Source organism: Hordeum vulgare, chromosome 1H (genome assembly GCF_904849725.1).
Source record: "Hordeum vulgare subsp. vulgare chromosome 1H, MorexV3_pseudomolecules_assembly, whole genome shotgun sequence".
In the NCBI taxonomy this organism is placed as follows: domain Eukaryota; kingdom Viridiplantae; phylum Streptophyta; class Magnoliopsida; order Poales; family Poaceae; genus Hordeum; species Hordeum vulgare.
In genome coordinates this window covers 513732586-513739370 of record NC_058518.1, presented here as the reverse complement: position 1 = coordinate 513739370, position 6785 = coordinate 513732586, and positions in this window count along the sequence as shown.

Here is a 6785-nt window from a genome sequence, read left to right as displayed (position 1 = left end):
ATCGGAGACCAACATGAGAGACTAACTCATGGGTACATGGGACCTTACCTAAAATGACTTGCACCACAACATCCATCTATGAGGGTAAATCTTAAATTATCTTAGAACACTGATGTTGTAAATCGCCCTTAGTTTACCATCACTGCAATATTTTGGGAGACAACACGAATCCCCTATTAGTTCATATAGTATGCAAGTTGTTCTCACACTGAAATCGTGATAAGATTTTATCAGCAAAATTATGATGCAAAGAAAATAGCAAAATGGGAATATCATCCAAATGATACATCCATGTTCTATGATGTTTATTGGCAATCTTGGATGTAAGATTTTGGATATAAGACGTCTACGGAATACAGAGTGACACCTATCATCTTCTATATAACTTACAGTAAATCACACCTACCATATGTCGGATGCTCATCGTTTAACTCTAATCAACTAATCATGTACCCACATCGATCCATCGACATTGCTATGAAGATAGCACATAAGATTTATCAAGACTGGTTGATAGTAATGCATATATTAGAAGGAAAAACACTAACCATTTGTTTACAAAAATGACTTTTATCAAGTGTTGTGTAGTAAACAATGGAGGAAGATAGAAAAAAAAACTTTCTTGGGGTGTAGAAAAATATTATAACTTGGATTAGGATAGAAATTTGAGGTGTAGAAGAGTAGAACTTCATAAAATATTATCATCAATTCAGAACCAACATCATCTGAAAGAAGGACCAAAAATCTATAGAGGGTCTCTATATAAATAGAAGTTTTTGCCGAATAAAAGTTTTAGGCATATATATAATATCAAGGCCCTCCTATAATTCCTACATCGATGGTATTTTTATAGGATGGTACATTTATGAGGTGCCTATTCCCGTGAAACATAGTTCAAAAAATCGTCCTACAACTCAAATTCCCAAGATCAATATGAATATTAATATGAGATTGGATCTGAATTTAACCAAGAAGGCTGCAGTAGAAGATGTGTTGGTGTAGATTCACACAGTTAGAGTCTATAAACTCTCTACCTAGATAATTTTCTCCCTCGAACAAAGATCAGAAGCATGATTTCTCTATCGATATCCACATGTATGTTCACACCAATTTAGCATGGCTTTTCCATCGAGAAAAAACCCACGTTGGAGAAGTAGAGTTGGAGGTGGAGCAGCGTAATGGTAGAACAATTTACATTAGAGAGAGAGAGAGAGAGAGATGGGGCTACCTCCGCGAAATTGGTTTGAACATACATGTGGATATCGATAGAGAAATCATGCTTGGGCACTGCCCTCATCTATATATGGGCACAATGGAGGGATGGGCAGTCTTGGAGGAAGGGCTAACTTCTCCTAGTTTAACGCACCAAGGGTGGGCCCCTCCCAAACCCTAGCAACCAATAAGTGGCCTGGCCACCAAGCCTAGGAGCGCCACACTTTTGAGCCCATAGGGCTGATGTGGATACCCCCGGTTGGGCCTTGCCTTGGGACTAGCCTATGGCACTATAGGAACATTATGAGAGGATTTGGAAAAATTGAGGAACCTTCCCGAGTCTTTCGGTAGTCTCTTAGGGTATCCGATACTTTTCCAATTAATTGATACTAGTATGTTTTTCTCTGAAATACTCCTCGTTTCCTCCTAAACACCTCCAGTTCTCTATGTGATTTTTATATACATGTAACATTTAGTGTGTATTTCTCTCAAGCTCCTAACGGTTTGTGTACTTAGCAAATTGTTGAACCTTAAGCATGTGATCTCAGAGGTTCGATAAACTGCAGACATTACTCGGAATTTCCTTTCGGTCAATTGATACTCAAGCAAACCTTACTTTTCATACACAATTCACATTGATTTATCGATAGTTAACAAACCTGAGGTAAGACTTATTGGTGTCCATGTGAAGCAACTCTTGATCACTATACCATATATGCTCGTTATTGTTTGTTTCTATGTAATTGTTCCTGTTTTCTGACATATGTGTGATTATATCATCCCGTGTCTAGCTAGATGATGATGAATAGTATATTGCCAAGAGGGCCCAAAGAATATCTCTCCATCGTCGGAAGGAGAAAATCCCAATCTTGAGCCATCAATCTGGAGTGCATCAAGGGAGTTAGAGGCATGGCTGGGGTGGAGGACTGGGAGGGGTATGAGGCTAGTATAAATAGGGGAATATATGGGCATCTAATATGTAGAGTGTGAACACAACAAACTTTTGTGACTGTAACTTGTAAATAAATAGGAACCCTAAATCCAAGTTGAGTCACCTGAAGCATAAAGAGAACATATTAGGGTGAAGCACACACTCTATTAACCAGTCTAAGCTGGAGGAGGTCATCATATTCTATGGATATAAATTAGGAAAGACAGGGATGAAGTTCGGCTATACCTGGGCCATGCGAAGGCAAATATGTTGTGCTCCTCCTATGTGTGGCTTGTGCCAGGTCTCCTCGTGCACTACTTGCAAGAGCCCCTGCAAAATGCATCGTGATACGTCCCAAACGTATCTATAATTTCTGCTTGTTCCATGATCTTTTGGGTGACATTGTTATATGTTTTGCTACACTTGAAAGTGCAGTCATGCCCTTAATCATGTTTTGGTGTTGCTGACAACACACATATAGATAATTAATCACTAACCCTTTGTAAGCTATTGTGAATGATCATGTGTTGATAAGGACAAGCTCATGTGCTAACAAGGACAAGATCAAGATAAGCATACCTGAGCACTACATGCTTGATCCTTGTGGATGTTCACATGGTGGACAAATGAAGATAAATATATAAGCTAGGCTTTCCACATTGTGTATGGGAGAGCTACTTGAAGACTTCATCATGTCCTGCTTTCAACATTGAGCCAAGAAGGAACAACAACATCAAGCTCAAGTGAAAGGGCTAACTCAAGGTATCAGTTACTTTGATGTTACCGGTGCGGAGTGATGATCAGCGAATAAAAGTCCACACTCAAGTATGGATCATCGGTATCCCTTTTACAATTCTTGAGTCTTTAGGGATCCCGCACTGTTAAGAGGGGATCACATGTTTTTGTGATGAACTTGCTCAAACTAGATATTCACTATCCTACTCAATACCACATATTCTCTACTCTGCTCCTATCTCAAAACAGGTTTATTGCCTCGGACTTCTGGCTCCCTCCGGACGTCCGAGGGCCGAACAACCGACAGGCTTCGGAAATCCAGAGCCCTCCACCAGAACAATTTGAGTCATATAACTCGGATTTCCGGCTCCCTCCGGACATCCGAGGGCCGGACGTCCGACCAGCTTCGGAAATCCGGAGCCCTGCACCAGAAGAACGTGAGCTCTATAACTCGGATTTCCGGCTCCCTCCGGACGTCCGAGGGTCGGACGTCCGCCCCCTTTCAGAAATCCGGAACCTCCCACCAGAAGAAGCTGAGTCGAATAACTCGGATTTCTGGCCTTCTACGGACGTCTGGTCGCTGTTCAATTCACAGTGTTTCCAGTCATATCTACAGCTCTCGGACGACCGACCCCTGTCAGACGTCCGACCCCTTGCGGACGCGCGGACTTCCGAAAACTGCCGGACGTCCGAACCCTGTGTGACTTAAAGTCCCCCCAACGGCTGTTTTACACTCCCCACTATAAATACCCCCCTCCCACTTCGTGAGAAGGGGCCCAACACAGCCATATCCTCATAAGAACACATTTCCACCTCACACACATTTGGTAACACCAAATCTTAGATCCCAAGAGCATTTGTGAGCCCCTTTGAGAGTTGTTCCAATCAAAAGATAGATCGTCTCCCTCTCCTTCTCTCAACCCAAGCTATTTCATATTTGAGCATGTTTTGAGCATTTCCCGTGATCTTGTTACTCTTGGAGGTTGGAGACTCCTAGGCGGTAGGAGTTGTTCGGAGAGGAATCAATCCGTGTGATTACCCCCGGAAAAGTTTGTGAGGGTTTGGAAGCCACCTCAAAGGCTTACCACTAGTGGTTGAGAAATGCCTTCGTGGTGTTATCTCAAAGGGAGAATAGGGTGAGACTTCGTGGCGTTGGTGTGCCTTCGTGGTAACATCCACCTCTCTAATGGTGACTAGCTTCCCTCCAAGGAAGTGAACATCGGGATACATCTTCGTCTCACTGACCTTGGTTATCCTTAACCCTAACTCCTTACTTCTGGTTTACTTGTGTTACTTGAGCATACATACATTGCATATTGTTTGTGCTCATTATATTGTGTTGGCTATTTCTTGTACAAGATTAATCATTCAAGCATACCTTCTATATCCACACGTTCATACTTGCAGCTTTTGATATATCGTGTGATACAGTGTGATCTAGTATCTTGTGTTGTTCACCTACTTGTCGTGTGATATAGCTCAAGTAAGTTTGTGTAACTTACTTGTGCTTGTTAGTAACTGTATTCTGTCCATCTTGGTAGATCGTGTTGTTGATACACGTTGCAGTGCCTAGTGCATTTAGGATTTGTGCTTGACAAGTACCCTCTTAGTTTATTTCCGCATTAGTTTCAAGCCAAATCCGAAGAAGTTTTTCAATAGCCTATTCACCCCCCCTCTAGGCGTCATCGAGGTATTTTCAACACTTTTATATCATTTTACACATATTTGGACTAACCTACTAACTCAGTGCACCCAGTGCCAGTTTCTGTGTGTTGATGTCTATTTTGAACGGGCTTTTACCCAATTTTCCGAAGCCCGAAAAATTCCATAAAAATATATAAAAATCAGCGTAACAGAAGCTTCCGCATCACAGAAGATGGGCCAGGGGGGCCAGGGACCTCCTAGGCGGCCTGCTGGCGCGGCCAGACCCTAGGCCGTGCCAGGAGGTCGCCTGGGTGGGTCCCACCTCCTCCGGTTCCCTCCTTTGGCCTATACTTAGAGTCCCGAGAGGAAACCCTCGCAGACTTTCTGGAATCACGAATTTCTCCATCGTTCCGCCGCCGCGGCGATTCCGAGATCGGGAGCGTCACGAGACCTCTTCCCGGCACCCTGCCGGAGGGAGGATTGACCTCCGGGAGCTTCTCCACCGCCATGGACGCTTCCCGGACGTGCGGTGAGTATTCGGTTGTTGGCACTTCCACCATACATATTTTTCTAGCCTCTTCGGTACCGTGCATTTCCATTTCTCACATTGAGAGTTGGTGCAAACTCCGCCGGTGCATCCATACCCATGACATGATACGCTCTGTCATACATAAGCCTCATTATATCTTTCCTCAAAACAGCCACTATACCTACCGATTTAGGCATTTTGATAGCCTTTCCGAGATACATTGCCATGCACCATCCACCATCTCATGACTTGATATTCATGTCATACATGATTTTGCTTGATCGTAGAGTCGCATGCTAGTTGGGCATTGCCCTTATTACTCCTACATGACACACTAGTATCATTGCATATCCCGCTACACTGGCAGAGGCATACATTTGCATACATCATGATAGTTTTCACGTGTCTTTATGTTGAGTACTTCTTATAAGGTGTGATGCTTTTTATTCATGTAAAACATAGAGTGTTGCCCTGAAGTGAGGAAAAGATCCCAAAGTGGACAAACAAAAGATCCCAAAGAGGACAAACGAGAGATAAAAAGAAAGAGCCAAAGAGGCCACAAAAAAATAAAAAGAAAAATAGAAAAAGAAAATAAAAAAGAGAGAAGGGGCAACACAACTATTCCTTTGAAAGATCCACACTCGTACTCTTGCTATATTGGTACTACATAGAGATTATCATTCATGCATAACTATGTGGGGACCCTTACACTATAGAACTTGGTTTGCATATTCCAATGATGAGCCTCCACAAATGACCTCTAGGTCTTCATGAGCAAACATGTTGGATGCACCCCCACTAGTTCCATTGGAGACCTTACCTTAGCTCATATGTGCATCTATTACATGGCAATCCCTACTCCTCACATCATATCTATCATTTGGCTTTCTCTCGCCTATGGTTGTCCTCATTGATGTGAGCCTTTCACATATTTTTTTCTTCCTTCCCCCTCATTATTCTATTTGCCATCCTAAGTGCCAACATATCTTGCTTACGCTCATCCATTGCATGAGTGCTCAAAATCGAAAGGGAGAGGATCATTTTGACTTGTGCCTGACTAGTGGTCTGGGGATGAGTCAAAATAATATTCCGAAGGACACTAAGTGTGAGATTTAGTAGATTGAGTTCTCAATTAACAAAAAATATATATTATGATTTCAACCCATCTCCCACTTCTTGCACGCAAACACCATTTGGAGACATTCGAGTCATGGACAGCGAGAGCTCTTGCACCCTTATGTTCTTACTTTGCTAAACTCCATACTAAATATAGACTCTTGCTTGTTATTATCTTGACTTGAATTGCATATCTTACTTGCTTTACTTTGAAGTTCTTATATGTGTGTTAGCATGTCACCACAGAAATTATTGTGTTATCATTTATCTACTCGAGGACGAGCAGAAATTAAGCTTGGGGATGTTGATATGTCCCAAACGTATCAATAATTTCTGCTTGTTCCATAATCTTTTGGGTGATATTGTTATATGTTTTGCTACACTTTTATATCATTTTACACATATTTAGACTAACCTACTAACTCAGTGCACCCAGTGCGAGTTTTTGTGTGATGATGTCTATTTTGCAGGGGCTTTTACCCAATTTTCCGAAACCCGAAAAATTCCATAAAAAATACATAAAAAATCAGCAAAACGGAAGCTTCCGGATCACCGAAGATGGCCCAGAGGGGGGCCACGGGCCTCCGAGGCGGCCTGCTCGCGCGGCCAGGCCCTAGG